This window comes from Dermacentor variabilis, unplaced genomic scaffold (assembly GCF_050947875.1).
Source record: "Dermacentor variabilis isolate Ectoservices unplaced genomic scaffold, ASM5094787v1 scaffold_13, whole genome shotgun sequence".
Taxonomy (NCBI): domain Eukaryota; kingdom Metazoa; phylum Arthropoda; class Arachnida; order Ixodida; family Ixodidae; genus Dermacentor; species Dermacentor variabilis.
The window spans coordinates 35,755,543-35,776,182 of NW_027460291.1; positions in this window are offsets into that span (position 1 = coordinate 35,755,543).

The following is a 20,640-nucleotide window of genomic DNA, read 5'->3' on the forward strand; positions in this document are numbered from 1 at the left end:
TATACTTCATCTGCATTTATATGGTTTGCATGTATGTATGCCGTTTCCAAGATAGCAAAATAGAAGTGTATTTTAACAAAATAGCAACATCATTATGTGTTTCTTAACTCACACAGAAAGCCGCATCCCATCTGTGGCACAGAATTCTACTGGAGCCATGGCTGCACCAGTAACACAGAAAGAGCAAGAAGTTGCTGCAGGGCACTTGTGCTACACCTACAGTGCATACAAACTTGCCCCCCAGTTGCACCAGGGATGCAGAAATCTCAACTGCGATACAGCCACTTGTCACCATGCCACCAATTTCAGTGGTGGGAGACAAGGTGCGCACAATGCCTCCTATATATTTCACGGGAATTGCAATCTGGACTAACATTTCAGCATGTGCATGTGGCTTTCTTGCTGCTATCCAGATCTGGTCTGTGCACCCAGCCTTGTTTTCTTGACATATGACAACTCAGTGTTTGACTGTCTAAGCTAACTTCTTTTTTCACCACTCTGGGTACTGCACACCTTTCTATAACAGCATTGACAAAGCTAGTTTAGTCATCAAGAAAGAGTGTGTTTTCGTTCCTCAAGATTGTATTAAGCTCATCCAGCTCAAGTTAGGGGCGTGACCATAGCATGTCAGTGCAAGAGTAGTTACAATACCGCAACACTTTCTTGAATTGCAGAGCACGATTGACCTGCCTGTTAACTAACTGCTCATTGCTGAAACTGTTAGTTATTACTTATTTTGCTTTATTTCAGGTGCTGTTCCGATCTCGCGGTGTGAGTGTGCCAAAAGCAGCATAGGACCATTTGATGCAGCGCCCGAAAGATGGCATTTTTGTCCGTGAGGCTTGCGTTCAGATTTTTTCAACTGCAGGCCTTATGGGTAAAAGTGTCACGGGTGCTGCATCGAATCGCACTAAACGTGAAGCTAAACCAGCTCTGAATGCATTCAAGTATGATGCGCTAAAAGGTATGCTTTAATCCAGTCATGTTCCTTGGCTGGCCCCGAAGAAGGTATGTTTGTTTTTTTATACACCCCTTAGCCATAAGTCTGTTCTTTCATAAGTCAGCGACATGTTGCTTTACAATTTTCTCAATGTATTATTCCAATTTTAGCTGCTCAGGACTTGTGTGTTCGAGATTTACGCCACTTTTTAACAATACTTTTTCAATTCAAAGCTTTCTTTGCCTACCTCCCAAAGCTTGGCGTGGTTGTATAAATTGGCCCATTTATTGCCTCAATGACTCGGCACAAGCTGTCAGTCAGTTAAAAAATTATGGGTCTTGTGGTGGAATTTGAACCTGGTACTCCAGTGCAGCATCAGATACATTGTTCATTAGGCCATAGACGCACAAAGAACTGCAGTATAGCAACCTCACCCCTCATTTCCCTCTCGCAATTTAGCACATTGAAACACATGGCATATATGCCATATTGCATACAATTTACTTTTGAAATTTAAACATTGCACTGTGGTAGGTGGTAGTGGAGCAAGTGCCCAAAAAACCCCATGAAGCCATGCCATAATTCACAACCATTTTTGCTGAATCCCATTAAAGTGTGTGTGTGACAAGACTGGCTGCAGTAGGAAGGCTGTTTGGTGAAGCTTTCTGATGTGTGAAGGTATAGATGCTGTTATCTATTTGGTGATAACACTGTTGTGTTTCTCCACAAATGTCTGCAAGGTATGCTGTTGTGACTAAGGGTGACTGCAAGATACATTCGTCACTGAATTCACTGCGTGCAGAGATGTGACATATGTCACATCTCTGCATAGGTCTTATATAAGACCACTCTGGATTTCTTACCATGTTTAGCTGTTTGTTATTGCTGGCTCATCAAATATTGCTTATTGTTTCCACAGTGAGTGGGATCAGCACATTTGTTTCATGTTAAAGGGACACTAAAGGTTACCAGAAAGTCAAGTTAAAGCGATAAAGCAATGCTCTATAACGTCTAAGGCGTCAATATAATCGCGAACAGAGCTTTAGTAACCGAGAAATTGAGGTAAATGCATGACACGATTTGAGACCCCCCAGCGACATACCGGTACTAGCCCGATGACGAAAGCACTCCTCATCATAATTTGTCACAAGTACTCAACTACTCGTATTAAAAAGATAATTTCATTAGATTATTAGAAGGAAGAGAATGCTACTTTTCTATTTCTATTCCATTCTAAGAAAAAATAACATTTTGACGTTACCCTTGAGAAGCATGGGTGATCGAGAGGTTTCGTTTTCGCTCGACTCTGCGCGCTCGACTTTGCGCCGCACGCGCTTTGGAGTTTCAGTTGTTTCTTTATCGCGTCGTGCTGCGGTTGTCCTGCTGGCTTGCGAAACTTGCATTTGGAACAAGCAGCGAGAATGCCATGTCCATTAGATGTCGTGGGATGCGCGAACGGTCCGCGGAACTTGGCCAAGGGCAGTTGCAGCGGCGAATACAACCTTACTTATTACTGTGTGCCAAAGAGTGAACCTCTCCGTTCGAAGTGGTTAAGCGCCGTACCTCTGCCACAGAGCGCTGGCAAAGAGCCGAAAAATCACGTAGTGTGCTCGCTGCACTTTCCTCCAGAGGATTACGAGTTCAAAGCCGACTTACTGAAGTCGCGTGAAGTGTCTTTCAAAGCAGGCCGTCGTCGTAGTAGTTACGCAACGACGCCGGCAGCGCGAACCCGCAACAGCAGGTCACGTTCATCAGTGCTTAAATCGCTGAACTCGAGCCCAGCATCGCGAGCTAATGTGTCGTTGTCAGGGTCATCCATTGCAACGAGCGTTGAAGTTGGCGTCATAAAATAAAACCAGCTTATCGTCGTGCGCTTTCCCTTCCGCTAGTCACCTTAGTTCCGCTTTCGCGCTACTGTCGGCTCGGTCTTGGCTCTGTCTGGCCGCGCGTTTGCGTTTTGTGCGGAAAAGCCGTAGCGCCGTCTGCGGGAGCCGTTTTACTCACCGACGGCGCAATGTCACTATGAGACCATGACGTCAATACTCCTCGATCGGAGGGCGGGTCATTTGAACTGAACGCTTCAGAACGCATTTTCTCTTAAAATAAGTATCTTCTTCGCACGAAACAAGCGTTTCGAGGTTTCTAGGATGGTATTTGAACAGTCCACGTTGACTTAATATTAACCTTTAGTGTCCCTTTAATATGCCATATATACTTGTCCTTTCAGTAGTACTTCTAAATCTTTGTTCTCACTTGCTGACCTTTCCCATTTTAGTTTTTTTCAGGCACTACCTTGAGAAGCGGTGCAGCAGTGAAGATGACATAACAAGGAGGCACAACATGCTCGGAAAGCTTGTTGCTGGAAAAATTGCGGATCTGATGAAGAAGAAGAAGTAATTTTGTAAATATTGTTTGTAAATATAATACATGCCTACTTTCAAATGAAATTTGTTCTTTTTAGACTGGTTGCCACATTGCAGTCCTCACTGCTGTATAGCACCATTGTTTTGATACATGAACAATGCGCTTAGACCAGTAGGCAACACTACCAATAGACAAGTACACTACTAATAGGCCAATAGAGTGCCTATAGACAAATACACTATTAATAGGCCAATAAGGTGCCAATAGACAAATACACTAATAATAGGTCAATAGATTGCCAATAGGCAAGTACATTACTAATAGGCCAATAGAGCACCAATATATACCAGTAAGCCACCAATACGCTTATAGGATACCTATAGACCAATATGTTCAATAATCCCATACCCTATTGGTTTTTCTATTGGTCATTTTCGTTAGGGGAGAGAGTAGGCCGCCATCTTTCGAATTTCTAACTCGCGCTCCGATTGGTCCGCGGTGATAGAATCTGGCGGCAGCTGCCGCGAAAATCTGTCCGGGACTGATCGGTGCGGAAGGGGCTATGGACGTCAGACTCTGGAGTTTTGCAAGACGCATAGCGCCACCTGTCAATGCGAAGAGGCAGTAATTGAGTAGTGCCACGGCCGCCTCGATCACGCGTGGACGGCGGGGCTTGCGCGCGTGATCGAGGCGGCCGTGGTAGTGCGAAGCCCGACTCCCTTGCTAAGTTGCCTATGCAGCTAGCGACTGCGAAACAACGATTTAACTAGATTTTGGTCCATATTCCGAGTGTTTTGCGCATTTAACACCCAGACAGAGAGCTATGGATTTCTACGATTGTCGGACGAACCGCCGAACTGCCTTAAAGCGCTTGCTGGCTCACTCTTCAGACTGATGGCGGAAACGACGGCAACCGGTATAGCTCCGCGCGCTACGAAGAAACGCCGCAAGCGACGCTACTGTTGCGTTGTAAATTGCCATGAACGTGAAGGATGGAATAACAACGTTCAGTTCTACCGATTTCCATTGCGATCGTAGGAAGGGGAAAGGCGAGAGCGCTGGATACGGGCCGTTCAACCTGTTGGGTAATCGGATTACTTGCATTCCCCACAACACAGCGGCTCGCATGAGAAAGCGCCACAGTTTTTTGTTCTTCTGTAATTGTGTTGCGTAGCCCTGACGGAGGACCGTGGTAACCAAGCGAAAACTCAAGAATCTGCGGCCGCCACTTCGTTGGTAACAGAAAAAAGAACTTTGCTTATGTGCCATCGATATCTCCACCTTTTAACAGACGTACGCCTCCGCTTAACTCAACAAGTGGAATGGAGAGATTTGGCAGGTCAGCTTAACCAAACATTTTGGTTCGTTTATGAATTCAAAATCCTGTTCTAGAGCATCGTTGTATCACGAGCTCATTTCTACTTTCGGTATTTTGTATGTTCTGCGCTGATACAAGCACGCTTCGCGATGTGCTGAGCCTGTTCGACTGCGTTTTTCAAATGTGAGCAATAAAGTTGCTGTAGCAGCATTAGATGAGTAATTGCGAAGTAACGCACGTGTGTAAAGAAAAAATTTCGCGTTTATTTACATTTATTTGTGCGCGCTTATTGCTCGAAGCGTCTGCGAAAAGTTCAAATTACATCATTGCTACACAGGATTCGGCTCGGCGTTGCTTTCGTCGCTACGCGCACCTCATCGGCCAATCGAACAGCCCTGATTGTGATCACTGCCAGACGCCTGAAACACTGCAACACCTACTGTGCGACTGCCCAGCATATATGCTGGAGCGAAGGACGTTAGAAAGTTTCTTAGCCAGCGTTGGCAGGCAACCACTGTCGGAGGAAGCTATCCTCGGCCCATGGCCTGACACTGCAACTTTAATACGTGCAACAAAAGTATTGTTGAAGTTTCTGCAGGACACCAAGCTCGACGAGCGGCTCTAGCAAGACAACTGTCTCATGTACATAAGCACTCACCACTTCACTTATCATCGTCATCCATCCCAGTACTTTCACTCCCCTTCCCTCTTCCCCAGTGCAGAGTAGCAGACTAGAGCGCACTAGCTCAGGTCGAACTCTCTGTCTTTCCTATCAATAAATCCAATTCAAATTCAAATTAAGGTACTGAGCGATGCTGTAGCTCCTGCGAGAAAGAAAGATGCAGCGCGTAGGCACTGTAGGTAGTTTAGCCTGGTCGAAAACCGGTGCCAGACCAAAGGTCTCTTCGGTTACCTCTGCTCTGGAGGTGCCTCCAGTTCAGCCATTAGTGGGCTCTGGTGTTGCTGACACCGAGCCCTCTCTTTTTGCCGCCCAGGCAGACGTGGTTCCTTTCGGGGGACCTCTTGGGCATGAAACAGACCTTGCGGGTACATCCATTGCTGCTCCTAGTGGTAATGGTGTCTCTGGCAGCATTGGTGATGAGGTATCGCCCTTAAGCGGTGAATCGGGGGTTGGTGTCGGCTTCACCTCCTGCATCCCACATGCCACTCCCTCCCCAGTCGCGAGGTCCGGCGCTTTTGTCTCCTCTCCGCTGCCTTCTCCCCCTCACACTTCCACTATACTAGATGATGCTTCCGGCATGATGGCCCTTGGTGCAACGGATTCCGTCTCTCGCTCTCTCTTTGGTTTCCTCCACTTCGTACTCCTCCACCTCTGTGGTTGCTGTTTCCACTCGGTTTCTGGGTCCCGGGACTCTTCACTTCCGGTTTCTGCGGTTCCTGGTTTGTGTATTGTTCCTCCTCGTTCTCTGCTCCAGGGTGGCTCTGTTGGTATCGATGTGACTGGTTCTCTTGTGGGTGCAAACGTTGATTCAGTAGTTCCTTCCACTCCTGCGCAGGGGTTATCGCGGGTTTCCAGAACTAGTAAAACGGCTCCGATTCGAGGAGCTTCTGCGGTTGCTTTACGAAACATACTTTCCGAATCGTCTGACGACGAGACATCCGCCTCCTTACATCACGCGTGTCGTGATTGCGGTAGAGCATTTAGTACTTTGGTTGGATCGCACGCTGTTTGCTGCCTTAAAAACGTTTTCTGTTTGCTACCCTGGAAAAGGTTATGAAAGGATTTACTCTCTGTAAATAATTGTGAGACAGAACATTACCTTAAAATACATAAAAATATACGAGATACTTAAGTAATGTGTTCAGGCCATATTCAATATGAACCAATTTTAAATGCTTATATTTTTATGCTGATATGCCCATAGACAAACCTGATGCTCTCTGTACTTGCGAGTTGCAGCATGCCGAAATAACACTTGAGACTTTATTTTATATTGTACACGTACTTCGCCCTGCTGAGCTTCCTTTTCTAATCGTGGATAGGCGGAAGAAGCTTTCCAGGTCCTTGATGTTTAGGAAACCGTGCCTCAACACAAACGAAAGAGAAGGGTCCATTGAGGCCTATGCACCTTCGCTTGCGGACAGCTCTCCTTGCGCTACTCAGTTCGTGCCAAGGCTGCGATGGGGGCGCTGGTGACGGGTTTTTCCGCAGCGCCGCCTGGGCAGAGTCTGAGGTATATTCCGGCGAATCTAGCCGCCGCCGAACTAGGTTCCGCGCCGGTCCAGACGCCGAATGTCTTAGTGCGAACGCAAGTTGGGATTCTTTTTCGAATACTATATTTCTTTTTTGCCAACACAAATGTCGCAGTTCGGCCTGAAAGGCATATCATCGATTGCGATAGCAAATGAGTCGACAGCTAGCTATACGAAGAAGGGATATTAGTTTTATAGGCCGTACAACCTTGTAAACATGGGTGTAATAACTAAATTAACAAGCATGGTGAAATGTGTGTTCACTCAAATAAACGCATATCGATTTACCGTGCGAAAAATATTTCTCAAAACGCTGGAGTGAGGAAGTGCGGCAGCGAGTGAATTGACCTTCGTGCTGCGTCTCGCATCCAACGTTAACTAAGCCGCGAAAACACAGGGCGAAGCAAACTGTGCCCCCATCGCTGATGGTAATCAAGATACAGCGGGCCGGGCGGTCGTCCGGAGTACAATGCACCCCCTTCCCTACTCACCCCCGGAGCTTCGCGCAACGGAATACGACGCGCTTCCTCCCCGCTTTCCTCGCTGGCGTGCGCGAGATTGAGCCACGATCACCGTCTTACCCTCGCAAGCTTTGAATGCGGACATACAGCATACGGCGCACGGCGCCAGTTTAGTGCCCATGGACTTTATGCAGAACTTCACTGCGTCGGCGGAAATGCACTTCAGAGTGTCCATATAATTCCCATTGCAATAAAAATTACCTACGCCGAGCGGACGCTCTTTACATTCATGACATGAGAACGAACTGATCCGTGAACTTTATGGCGGCATCGCCAGGCGCCTTCAGCTTTTGCATCCTTTCTGGTATTTGAAAATTCAAGGTAAGATGTATTGCAGAAAGGTAGCAAGGGTAATTCAGCTCCACTAATTACTTGTAGATAGTGTTCCTTTAGGATGTGCCAATGAAGTTCATTCTGTTTCCTTCCATGATTCACCTCCGCAGATAGACAAAACGAGGGCGTTTTTCTGCACTCTGATCAACACCGTCCGTAAGTGGTTCGATCGGCGCGGTGAGCTGCTGCAGGCGCCCAATGGTTTGCCGTGTCAGTGGACGGCCTACGTGTCACGGGCGACAAAACTGTTCATGGGACGGCGACGGCAAGGAGCTCGTGTCAGCGACATCGCGCTCTTGGCGATGTTGCCCTTCCAGTGTTGCCTCGTAATTCTACAGACACCAATGACCGGCAGCGGCACTGAGGCGAGAATGTGTTATGCATTGCGGAGGCACAGAGTTTCACACTAAAATCACTATGGGAATATGTGGTGCTAGTGTTACCGGGTGCTGTCTGCACAGCGCCGTGGCTAGGGCTTTGGTGCAGCATGAGAATTGTGGATATAATGCGAACCCATAGAAAGTTGGGCGAGTTGGTACGGCAACATATTCTTGGATTGTAGCGCCAAGTGACACACACACAGACAAGAAGAAGACAGGACGAACGCTCGTCCTGTCTTCTTTTTGTCAATGTGTGTGTCGCTTCGCGCTGCAGTCCAAGAATTGCGAATATAGCCTCATCCCTATGCTTTCGAGCAAACATTTGGTTTCACGTTTTACCGTAATATATTCATCGAAACTTTGCAGTGCTGCCAATATCAGCCTCGTTGGCCATATATAGTTTACCATCGAACTGTTTACACACCAATGCTCAAAAGACTCAAATCTAGCGTCACATGCACCCGGGAAGTGTCACAACTCATTATGCATTCAATGTAAGGTGATAGAATGAAGCTACATGTTCCTAACGTTCAACACGCCACCGTTCTAAAAAAAAATTTCTACGAATAGCTTTTGCTGTATAGTCCCAAGAAACGCGGTCCAAGGCCTAAGGGATGGACATCGTTAGAAGACAGACATTAACCTATATACAAGAAATGGTTGCCGTATACCCAGAGTCGATTCAATCAAGGTCTTGGGCATGATCATTGAGTAAGGGGGTACAAATGGCAAGACTATACGCAAGCTAATTGCCAAAACTGAAAGTGCTGTTCGTTTAGTTCGTAGGGTATCAAATCGGCATCATGGACTCAAGGAGGATAACCTCATTCGACTAATGCATGCCTTCGTTCTGTGCCAATTTAGATACGTGGCAGCCAGGCATCGATGGAAACGGGCAGAGCGGGATAAATTGAATGCACAGCCTAGGAAGATTACTAAGCGGTTGCTCGGGTTACCCGTTTACACTTGTACAGAGCGCTTAATGCAGCTTGGCATTCATAACACTCTTGAAGAAATTGCAGAGGCCCAGGAGCGCGCACAGCTAACTCGCCTCGCAACAACGAAGGCAGGGAGATCCTTCTTGCAGGAACTCGGATATCACCCCGATAGACTAGCGGAGGAATTCTCTGACGTTCCTCCGTCGATTCGTGAGAACACTACGGTCGCGCCAGTACATATATAGGAATATGCACCCCGATCATAATCGCTGTAGAAGGAGGGCAAGGGCGGCCAACCTCCTTACGCGAGTACACAGTGATCAGCGACAGGTCAGCTTTGTGGATGCCGCTTCTTGTAAGGGACGTCGGGCGTTCACCATCTTCACTGTTGATGGTCCGCAAGGAATCACCAATGCTGCCTCGGTTCGGACGAGGGACTCCGAAATAGCTGAACGAAAGGCTATTGCACTAGCCCTGCTGGATAGCTCACGGGATGTCATCTATAGTAATTCAAGATCTGCAGTCAGAGCATTTGAAAAAGGCACCGTTTCCAAACAGGCCCTCAGACTTATTGGGGACAAGGCAATCACGCACCACTTCATTTATTGGTTTCCCGCACATCAGGGTCAAATAAAGCGTGCTCCTCCCAAACTCAACGAGTCGGCTCACGGGGCTGCGCGTGAACTTGCCCACCGCGCTACCCTCGACCAATCGGAAGCCGACTCCCCAGAGAACAGGGACACGCCCTACATCTGCAACGAGATTACTAAACACTACTATCTCAGCCGTAGAACCTACTTTGTTCCTCATCCGCATCTCAATAGAGCTCAAGCATTAACGCTCCGTCTACTACAAACGAATCCCTATCCGAATCCGTCGCTCTTACATAAAATCTATCCGGATACTTACACCAATGCTACCTGCCACGATTGTGGACAAATAGCCACGTTAGACCATATGCTCTGGTGGTGTGCCCGGTCACGCTCTATCATCGCTAACAGCTCGGCCAGATGGGAGGTGGTTCTCCTCAGCCCTCTTCTGGCTGACCAACTCTGGGCTGTCCAGCAGGCCCACGATGCGGCCTAGAGGCTCGGCCTCCCGGTTCCCACGTGGAAGTGGCCGGCTTCGTGAAGACTCACAATCTGCAGGACTTCATTAAAGCTATACCATATCATACCATACAAAGCACAAAATACAATAGCTGGCTTTTGAAGTGAGGCCATGTTGCCATGCCATGTTGTAATTATAATTCTTTATTCCTTTGGTGTTGCAACGACTGCCACGCTACATTTTCCGCTAGTCAAATCAGAAGAATAGAATTCAGGGCCCTGAACCCTGTATGGACTTCCTCCATCCTGTTTGTGGCTTACGGAATAAGTCGTGGCGCTGATGGTAGCAGCGATACCTGATTGGGCTTCACGGGTTTAATCAGCCCGCAGGATCGCGTGGAACGAAGTTCGTAATTTAATTTGTATTTATATAAAACGACTGAGAAGTGCATGCTTCCTATTCTTATATGTTCGAAACAGCAAGCTTGGTCACTTGGTAGGTCAAAATCTTTGTGAACGAACTACAGGAAACGGACGAAGGCAGGGCTTCTGATGTGTCATTTCTTGTCGGTCATCCATTTCGGTCTGTTCGTTTACGAAGATTTCTTTCACATTACCCATTTCGAACGAGGCGTATTCTTAAAACGCGTCTACAGGCAGATGCAATGCCTCAAATGCTTCTGCCCTACTGGAATGTGAGTCAACACTTTTTAGACCGTTTTATTGAGGGAGCCGCCATATTTAGCCACAGCGCCGTCTAGCGTCCGGGGCCATGCTGGTATGTGGGATCGTGCTAGAGCGTGCACCGCCAACGCGTTGACGACGAGTGGCAAGTTCTGGCGTTTTCCTGAGAGGTGTCAAGTTTTGGGGATTGTGAAACTTCTTAGCGTGTCTTTACTAAGCTTTTAGCTTAGATATAGCCTCATTATCGAACGGCAACAGGCCTAGAGGCGCTACCACACCTCTGCCCACGATCGAGATAGGAGGCGAGTCAAGTCTGAACTTTGTCAAAATTTAACATACGTGCAACGTGTTCTTGTCTGAGTAGCCTTGAACTCTATTAAGGTATCACTCAGGTGACAACAATCAGAGGTGTCGCCTCGTGTCATGCGGTGTGCCGCATCAGCGTACATCCCAATACAGGTAACAGCGAAGCTACCAGGAAATACCATTTGCTAGCCTTCATGCTCCTAATTTATCCGCGGTATGATTTTCTAGAGGGTTGCAATGTGGGCTTGTTGGTAACGCATATTCAAGGGGTGTACGGTAGCACGATTAAAAGACGGGACAAAAGAAGACAAAAGTGTGTTTCCCTGTGTGTCTTATTTTGTCCCGTCTTTTAATCGCGCTACCGTACACCCCTTGAAGACTATATTCCAAGCATTGTTTACCTGGCACCGTGGACTGGCTTTACAATTAAAGAACTACAAAATAAGTCGACCGGGACGGCCGTCAGCATCAATGACAGCGGCCACGAATATGCCAGAATCAACCAAGCGCACGCGATGCTTTGAAAAAATATGCGCACTATTAAGTCTCGACTGGTGCCTCTGCAGGGGCACCTCGCGGACTCGAGAGGGTTCAAAAACGAACTACTATTTGCAACAGCAACTTTAATTTTTGAAGTAATACAGCAGGCAATGCGCGACGTCGGCCAGACAACTTTCCATCGGGAATCGGATGCACGGGAGAACCAGTGTGAATTCGGGGTAAACAGTAAAATCTGCAAGGTTGTTTAATGGAGCGGTGAAAGTTGAAAGCTATGTTCCGCAGTATGTGGCCATGTCAACTCTACCTAAATGCGGAAAATGTAATCGCTGAATGTCACAATGTGCGCGTGACACCTTTGCCTGTTCCAAACAAACCATCAACTGACTTGGGTCCTTTCCATCTGAAGCTTTTTATGCTATAAGGCTAGCAATGAATATATACCAACATGGCAGAGTCCGAAGCACTTCTTTTGAGAAGAGCACTTGTAATGACAGTTGTGAATTAGAAATCATTTATTGTTTATCTGAGTAACAGAGGTGCTGATGATGGTAATATTTGAAGAGCCTTAATCGATTGAAGTATTTTTTTTTCAGGCAAAGCCGAAGGCATCTGCAAGCAGCCAGTCACTCCAAATCTCAACCAATCCTTCCACCAGTCAATCCATTTGTGGTGTCTAGTCATACAAGTTCTTTTTTTGTAGTGAACCACAATAAACACAGGTTTGTTGAGATTCAAGTGGATTGTTGTTTCTTGGAGACGAATTTGTATGTATACTTTTCACATCTCGTGATGAGCACCCAAGTGCAACATGACAACACTGACACGAAGAATAAGAGGTGTAGAAGACAATGACACTAGGAAGAAACGTGCAAACAAAGCACGTACGGTGTGGTGTATGTTGTAGGTGCATTGATTCCTTCCACGTTTCGAGCTATATCTTAAATGTTGCGAGTTAACCACACTGTAATGAACAATTTGGTTGGTTCATTGCCCAAAATAACTTACTTAAATGAAGCAAACAATTTGGCTGGAGATATACACCAGCATTATGATTTACAAAATATAGAAATTTTGCGAACAGCATTTACACCTGTCAATACGAAGCAACCTAAAGTTGAGCAAGATTGTATGGATTCATGGTATGGAAATGCAAGCATAGAAAACATGGAGACAAGAAGAATAAATGGTGTTTCCATTTCTCTTTTCGTTCTTTTTGTGTCTTTTATGTGCGCACATTTCCTGACCACGGTCTGTCCACCTTTCAGGTCCCCGGTTTTTTCTTACCAAAGCAAGGGCATGTACTGTAATCACATATATGGAGCTCAATTTACAGAATTTCCGTTTTACGGAACTCACCGTTGTTTCTTTTATTTGCAAAATACGGGCAATTCCATGATCACAACTACGGGGCTCACCATTTTCCATGTAACGGAAATTATTTTTACTGACTCTTCGTTCTACGGAAAGGCAGTTATTAATTTATTTAAAAGTGTCCCGTCATGTTTTACCTTTAACTTTCACCGTAAACTGATCGATTTTTTTTATAGTGCAGGCGCATTATTTGCGCTGTGTTTCTGCCCCCTTCCCCGTTAAATTTCTGGCACACCAAGTATATTTTGGGAGGCTTTGGCCTGTGTGGCATTTACGTAATCAATTACCTGCGCTTGCATATTAACAAAAATTGACAGCAATGCGCATCAAGTGGCCGGCGCCTGTGGCACTATCAAATGCTCGATCCCTCCTTCGTCTGAGTACTGGATCGTGGACGATTACAGTTACGATGCCGAGAAAGCCTGCACTGAAGCCAGAGTTACCTTAAATACCCTTTGGGTGATGGGAGAATAAGTTTGCACAGGCGTTGATGTAGTTCGTGCACGATGCTAAATGGAAAGATGTGGTGGTGATGGTGGCGGTGTGTCATCATCATCATGTTGAATCATAACGATGAATGATGTGACAAAAGAAGACAAAGAAAATTACGACGCACTAGAACTTGCAGTAAACGAAAAAAAATTCAAAAATGTCTTGAACTGGAAGCTTTATGTATCGAACGCGTTCATAAATTAGGCAGTCCAGATGCCACTAAAGCTAGACCAATAATTCCTAAGTTTCACGATTTTAGGGACAAAACTAGCATCTTGAGAAATTGTTCGAAGCTGAACGTGTAAGGTTTTTAGATTTCCGAAGGTTTTCCCCCTCGTATACGAAACCTAAGGAGAAAATTCTGGAATACTGGCAAATCATGGAAAGAAGCGGGTGACAAAGTCAATTTAATGTCTGATAAACTACGAATAAATGGCGATATATTCTGCTGGGACGAGGAAAATAATAATATAGCGCCCTCGCAAACTGCGGCGGAATTCACTAAGCTGCGTTGTTTTTACGCAGTTTCTTAGCGAAAAAGTTCTTACGCTGGAGGTGATGGGGCAACCAAAGTGGCAGCGCATCTAAATTATGGCGCTGTATGAGAGCCAGGAGAAGCAAACATCGGATTAAACAACAAAAAATGAAATAAGTGCGATCAACTGATAGCACGATCGCACATGATCCATATCAAGTTCAGGCTGTATTTTCATGGCAAATCACAGGACACCCCTATGGAAAGCTTTCTTTTCCAGGCATCTGCTACAGCGCTAGCAAGGGCAACCGCGCTCGCCCATTCACCGTACCGCCGTCAAAGGAATTTCAGTGGAAGTGTTAGGCGGTTCCGCATACTTATCGCGTTTCTGCGTGAGACAACACTGATGGACACACGGTCACATATTCGGCGCAGAAAGAGAAGCTCAGTTGGAGCGATTTCCGGCCAGGTCGGCCAGGCTAACCCCGCCTGTATACGTCACCACCGCCAGCACCGTATGACAAATAGACTTAATGTCGTTATTTCGATAGTAATTACGGAAATTAAGAAAGAACCCCCATAATACATAGCTCGTATGGCCTCAAGGCGAGGCCCCGCAACCGTACGTACGCCGGTATGTGATCACGCTGCATACGGTGCAGTCCTAATGCCACTCATGGGCTCAATATCAGCCATTGGCAACCGGTGCCATCGAAGGTGCTGATTGGTGATGTTGTTGACCGCCAACCAACTTCGAAATGCGCGCTCCTTTCGCAGATAACAAATGTAGAGAGCACGGAGATCTATTAAAGCTGCCCCAAAAAGAAATGCAGAAAGACGCCGTGGCTAGTGACCTTCCCAAATTATGACCGAAAACTTGACTGCGTTACACCCATACCTTGTTACGTTTCGCCTACGACGCGCGGTATAGCCGGCGCGGATGCAGCGGACGCCGGGGCTTCGTTCAAAGCGGCGGACATTTTGTCTCGGTTGGCGCCGCCGCTACGCCTCCCCGCCAAGCGCGTCCAGGCATGTTCCAATGCCACATGTCTTCGTGTGTGCGTGTGTGTGTGTGTGTGCATGTTGGTGCCCACGCATGTCAAATCGCGGCAGCCGGTGAGAGGAGCTCCCCCAACTGTGAAGCGAGGAGGTCTGATCGGCGCCGGCCCGGCGGATGCGTCACCTACTCGTCTCAACGTGCCCGAGCGGCGCCGTCACGTGCGCGTCTATCGAGGCGTTCTTTCTTGCCCTCAACTGCGAGAGTATAAAAGCAGCTGCCCCCGGACGCCAAGAGAGAGGCTCCGATTTCTTCTGTTGAGTAACGTGCTCTCCCGTCTCTAAACTTCGGTCGACCTGACCGGCCGCTCTTTTGCGATGCTAGAATAAACAAGTTGTTCTGTTACCAGTCGACTCATGCTTTGCCGGGACCTTCGGATGCTTCCAGTTGTGCCCCAGGCCGCCAGGCCAAAGCTACCCTTGGGACTTGCGACCCATTTGCAACAACTCGTGCCAGCGGTGCGATTGCAATAACGGGTGTCAGCACTGAGATTCCAACAACTGTCTGCCAGCGGTGAGATCGCGACAACGGAGGCCAGCAGCGAAGATATGCGGTTGACTGTATGCTGAGCAGCACAACGACCATCCGGGAGCAGTGCAACGAGCCCTGTGTGATGACTGGTTGCCTGCAGCGGAACGACTGCGCTGAATTCAGGGCTGCGAGGTTTGGTGAGTGCGGGACTTTCTTCTTCTGAGTTTTGCCAGGCTTTTGTTAGTGTCAGAAACAGAGCTGGTAATTGTGGTTGTCGTTGCTGCCGGGTTAGTTTGCGGCAAGACAATAGTAGGCAGTAGAGAAAGCAGCATTCAGAGCAGCCATGTATTTGAAGTCGTTGCGCAAACCGATATTGCTGGAGCTTGCAAGAGAGTTGGGTCTGGATGTCTCAGACAAACTCAGAAAACCAGAACTGCTAAGGGCTATTTTTGAGTTACAGGCTGACGATGACGAGCTGTCGGAATGCCTTGAGACTATTGAGGAGAGGGCAAGAAGACAGGAGCGCGAACTTAAAGAGCAAAAAGAGAAACAAGAGCGCGAACTTAAAGAACAGAAAGAGAAACAGGAGCGCGAACTTAAAGAACAGAAAGAGAAACAGGAGCGCGAACTTAAAGAACAGAAACAGGAGCGCGAACTTAAAGAACAGAAAGAGCGAGAGCAACAAGAGCGCGACCGTCAACACGCTTTGGAAATGAAGCGTCTCGAGATAGAGATGGAACGCGCTCGTAATGGAAGTCAGGCACACGGTGCAGGAGAACGAGTATCGTTCAAAATGACTGACCTAATGCGGCCGTTTAAGCTTGGAGAGGACATTGGTTTGTTCCTGGTTAACTTTGAGCGAACGTGCGAGAAGCAGGGGTTCTCTCGGGAAACGTGGCCACAGCGCTTGCTCACTTTGTTACCCGGCGAGGCGGCCGACGTAGTCGCTCGTTTGTAGAGAGAGGAGGCAGAGGATTTCGACAAAGTGAAATCGAGTCTGCTAAAAAAGTACAGGCTGTCAGCGGAGGCGTTCCGTCGGTAGTTTCCGGGAAAATGAGAAAGGCAAAAGTGAGTCATATACAGTTTGCCTACAGGCTTATGTCAAACATGCCGGAGTGGCTCAAAGAAGAGAAAGCGTTTGGTGACCACGAGAAAGTTGTGCAGTGTTTCGGGCTGGAACAGTTTTATAGTCGGTTACCTGAGAACGTGGGGTACTGGGTCTGGGATAGGCCAGACGTTAGTACGGTGGCTAAAGCCGCTGAGCTAGCCGAGGAGTTTGTGACGCGTCGGGCTCGCGGAGCTAAGGACGGTCAAAAGGGTGAATTTGGCTCCAAGTTTGAGAGGCCGAAGTTCACACCCATGAGAGCAAGGGGCGACACACGTAGTGCGGATGCGAGTGAAAGCAGTCCGACCGAACGTAAGGAGACGGCGGCAGGCGAAGCCGAACGCAGAAAGCGGTTCGAGACGAGGCAAGCGCGCGTGTGTTATACGTGTCAGAAGCCGGGTCACTTTTCGGCGCAGTGTCCGGAAACAAAAACAAAAGTCGTGTTTTTGTCATTATGCAGCACTGACGAGAACATGAAGCTTCTCGAGCCTTACATGCGAGACCTCCTCGTGAACGGGAAAGAGTGCCGAGTGCTTCGCGATTCCGCAGCTACAATGGATGTAGTTCACCCCTCTTACGTAGAACCCGATATGTTCACGGGCGAGTGCGCATGGATCAAGCAAGCCGTGGAAGCTCATAGCGTGTGTCTGCCCGTAGCAAAAGTGCTTATTGAAGGACCTTTCGGAGCACTTGAGACGGAGGCCGCAGTGTCATCTATGCTGCCCCCCCAGTACCCGTACCTATTTTCGAACAGGTCCGATCACCTCCTGCGCGAGAAGGGGCTTTTGTTTGGTGAGGCTAGCGTTCAGGCCTTAACCAGATCGAAGGTTCAGGAGCTCGCTGCAAAGGCGGTAGTTGCGGAGCCGACGTTGTCGAACAATGAGAAAGGATCAGAGGCGCAGCAAGCTGATATTCAGAGCACGTCCGAACTGAATAAAATTGAGCCTGTAGCGTTGAAGGCACCAGATACTGGAGAGGAAATGCCCGACACGGGAAAGTTAGAAGAGCTATCTACAGATTTGCTCATCGCGCCTACGTCAGACGGACTTAATAGGTTGCTAAAAGTCAGCCGGTCGGCTTTGATAGCCGAGCGAAAGAAGGATGGCTGCCTAGAAAACATACGCTGCAATGTCAAGGAAGGTATCGCCAGGAAAAATGCGCGTTTTGTGGAAAGAGGTGGAGTCCTGTACCGGAAGTATCTAGACCGCAGAGGAGTGGAGTTCGATCAGCTGATCGTGCCTCAATGCTACCGTCAGGATCTGTTGCGCTTGTCGCATGGGGGTTCGTAGTCCGGACACCTAGGAGTTAAGAAAACTAAGGACCGTCTCTTGCAAGAATACTATTGGCCAGGGTGTTTTCGGGACGCAGACCACTTTGTGAGGACATGTGACACCTGTCAGCGGGTGGGCAAACCAGGGGACATATCAAGGGCGCCGTTGAAGTTGGTACCTATCATTACGGAGCCTTTTAGACGGCTCGTTATTGATACAGTGGGACCTCTGCCGGTAACAGCCACGGGGTACAGACACATTTTGACTGTGATCTGCCCAGCGACAAAGTTGCCTGAAGCAGTGCCGCTTAAAGAACTCAGCTCAGTTGAGATAGTCAATGCAATACTGTCCATATTTGCGCGAGTTGGTTTTCCTGCGGAAATCCAATCAGATCTGGGCACAGTGTTTACTAGCGCTTTGACGACAGCCTTTCTCGAAAGGTGCGGGGTAAAGCTGTTACACAGCTCAGTGTACCACTCCCAGTCGAATTCCGTTGAGAAGCTCCACTCCGTCATGAAGCGCGTGTTAAGAGCATTGTGTTTTGAACATCAAACTGACTGGCAGCTGTGTCTGCCTGGGGTGATGTTTGCATTAAAGACCGCGCCGCATGCGGCTACGGGGTTTTCGCCAGCTGAGCTAGTGTATGGTCGCTCGCTGCGATCTCCGCTTCGCATGCTTCGAGACTGATCACTGCCCTCTCCAATGGCTGCAGAACATCTCTTCCACAAATGGCCGCCTCCTGCGCTGGAGCCTCGCTTTGCAACAATATTCGTTTGAGGTGCGTTACAAAAAGGGGAGTCTCAACGGTAACGCCGATGGCTTAAGTCGAAGCCCCTAACGTAGGAATCAGCCTCAGAGTTGTTTGTTACTGATGTTTTTCTTCCTGAGGCAGGATTTTTAACATATTGCTTTTGTTTAGTGTTTCAAAGTGATGACGTGCTTTCTAGTGCAATTTTCCAATTTGTGGACGCGTTCTGAGTGCTGCTAGACTACTGTAAGGAACTAGGCAGTGGTATAAAAGGGGAAAGAGCCTGGCAGGACTTCGTGAGGGTTGTTTCGTGCTTGCTGACTGAGCGGTTGAGTTTCGCCGTAGTTCTAACGCTTGCCGGGAACGAGAACAAAAATGTGAACTCTCCCGAAGTCACTTTGCAGTGTCCTGTGTAAACCTGAACGAGAGAACGAGGCCTTCTCTGTGCGCTGCGCTCAAGAAACGCCGAAGGACGCCCGACTTCGGTTATGAGCATCATCGAGCGACATCCCTCCGGACAGCGGATGCAGTCCCCTGACCATCGGGATCTCCTTCCCCCGGCGGGGCGGTCTGTTACGTTTCGCCTACGACGCGCGGTATAGCCGGCGCGGATGCAGCGGACGCCGGGGCTTCGTTCAAAGCGGCGGACATTTTGGCCCGGTCGGCGCCGCCGCTACGCCTCCCCGCCAAGCGCGTCCAGGCATGTTCCAATGCCACGTGTCTTCGTGTGTGCGTGTGTGTGTGTGTGCATGTTGGTGCCCACGCTTGTCAAAGCGCGGCAGCCGGTGAGAGGACCTCCCCCAACTGTGAAGCGAGGAGGTCTGACCGGCGCCGGCCCGGTGGATGCGTCACCTACTCGTCTCAACGTGCCCGAGCGGCGCCGTCACGTGCGCGTCTATCGAGGCGTTCCTTCTTGCCCTCAACTACGAGAGTATAAAAGCAGCTGCCCCCGGACGCCAAGAGAGAGGCTCCGATTTCTTCTGTTGAGTAACGTGCTCTCCCGTCTCTCCACTTCGGTCGACCTGACCGGCCGCTCTTTTGCGATGCTAGAATAAACAAGTTGTTCTGTTACCAGTCGACTCATGCTTTGCCGGGACCTTCGGATGCTTCCAGTTGTGCCCCAGGCCGCCAGGCCAACGCTACCCTTGGGGCTTGCGACCCATTTGCAACAACTCGTGCCAGCGGTGCGATTGCAATAACGGGTGTCAGCACTGAGATTCCAACAACCTGTAACTTTCCCTGCCTATCACTCTTTGACATCGTACCAGCGTTCATCGCTACTTCTTGGTCTCTCCTCAGCTGATAAAACACGCTGATGGCTCGCACCGAGTCAAGAGCTTGTTTATTCAGGTTCAGGCAGCCGCATTCTGACAGTGGCGAAAGGCACAAAGGCGCGTATACATCAATTTTCGAGACACGTAATAAATCAGAGGTTGGCGTTATCACGGTCACGAGCTCCTAACTACGTTGTCTATCACTGCTCAAGTGGAACCAAACAGAATTCAAAGCTTATCGTTCCACAGCACCTCAATTGTCAGCGCCAACGTTGCCACAATTTTACCATCGTCATAAGATCATACGCTCAAGTGCACGTCAGAATACTGCAGAGCGCTGTACAAGAAGCACATAGCGGTTAAACATTCTAGCTGGCTTCCGATCAGATCGGTTGAAGTCGCCGATCTTGCGACACGGACGGTCTTTTTTCAGAAGAGTCACAGCCAATACAATACGATGTCAAAGTGTTGATGGTGGTATCCAACCGGCACCCGGTGCCGTTCTGTAAGCATGCGAATGCGGCCTCGCAGTTCGAAGCGAGCTGCTGCTTAAGAGAAACAGTCCGTTAAGACTCCGTGCAAATTTCCGACGCAGCAAAGCGTCATAAGTGCACTTTCATGTTCACTGCATGACGGAGGCTGCTCCCAGCGATCTCTAATTATGCCTCGACCGGCGCTAGCTGATTCCAAGTTATGCCGGCACATTTCCTGATTTCATTACCGCACCTAATTTTCCGCCCTCTTCAACAGTGCTTCCTTTCCCCTAGCAGCCACTGTCTATTTCTAATGGGTCACCGATTATCCCCTCTACGAATTACGCGGACTGCC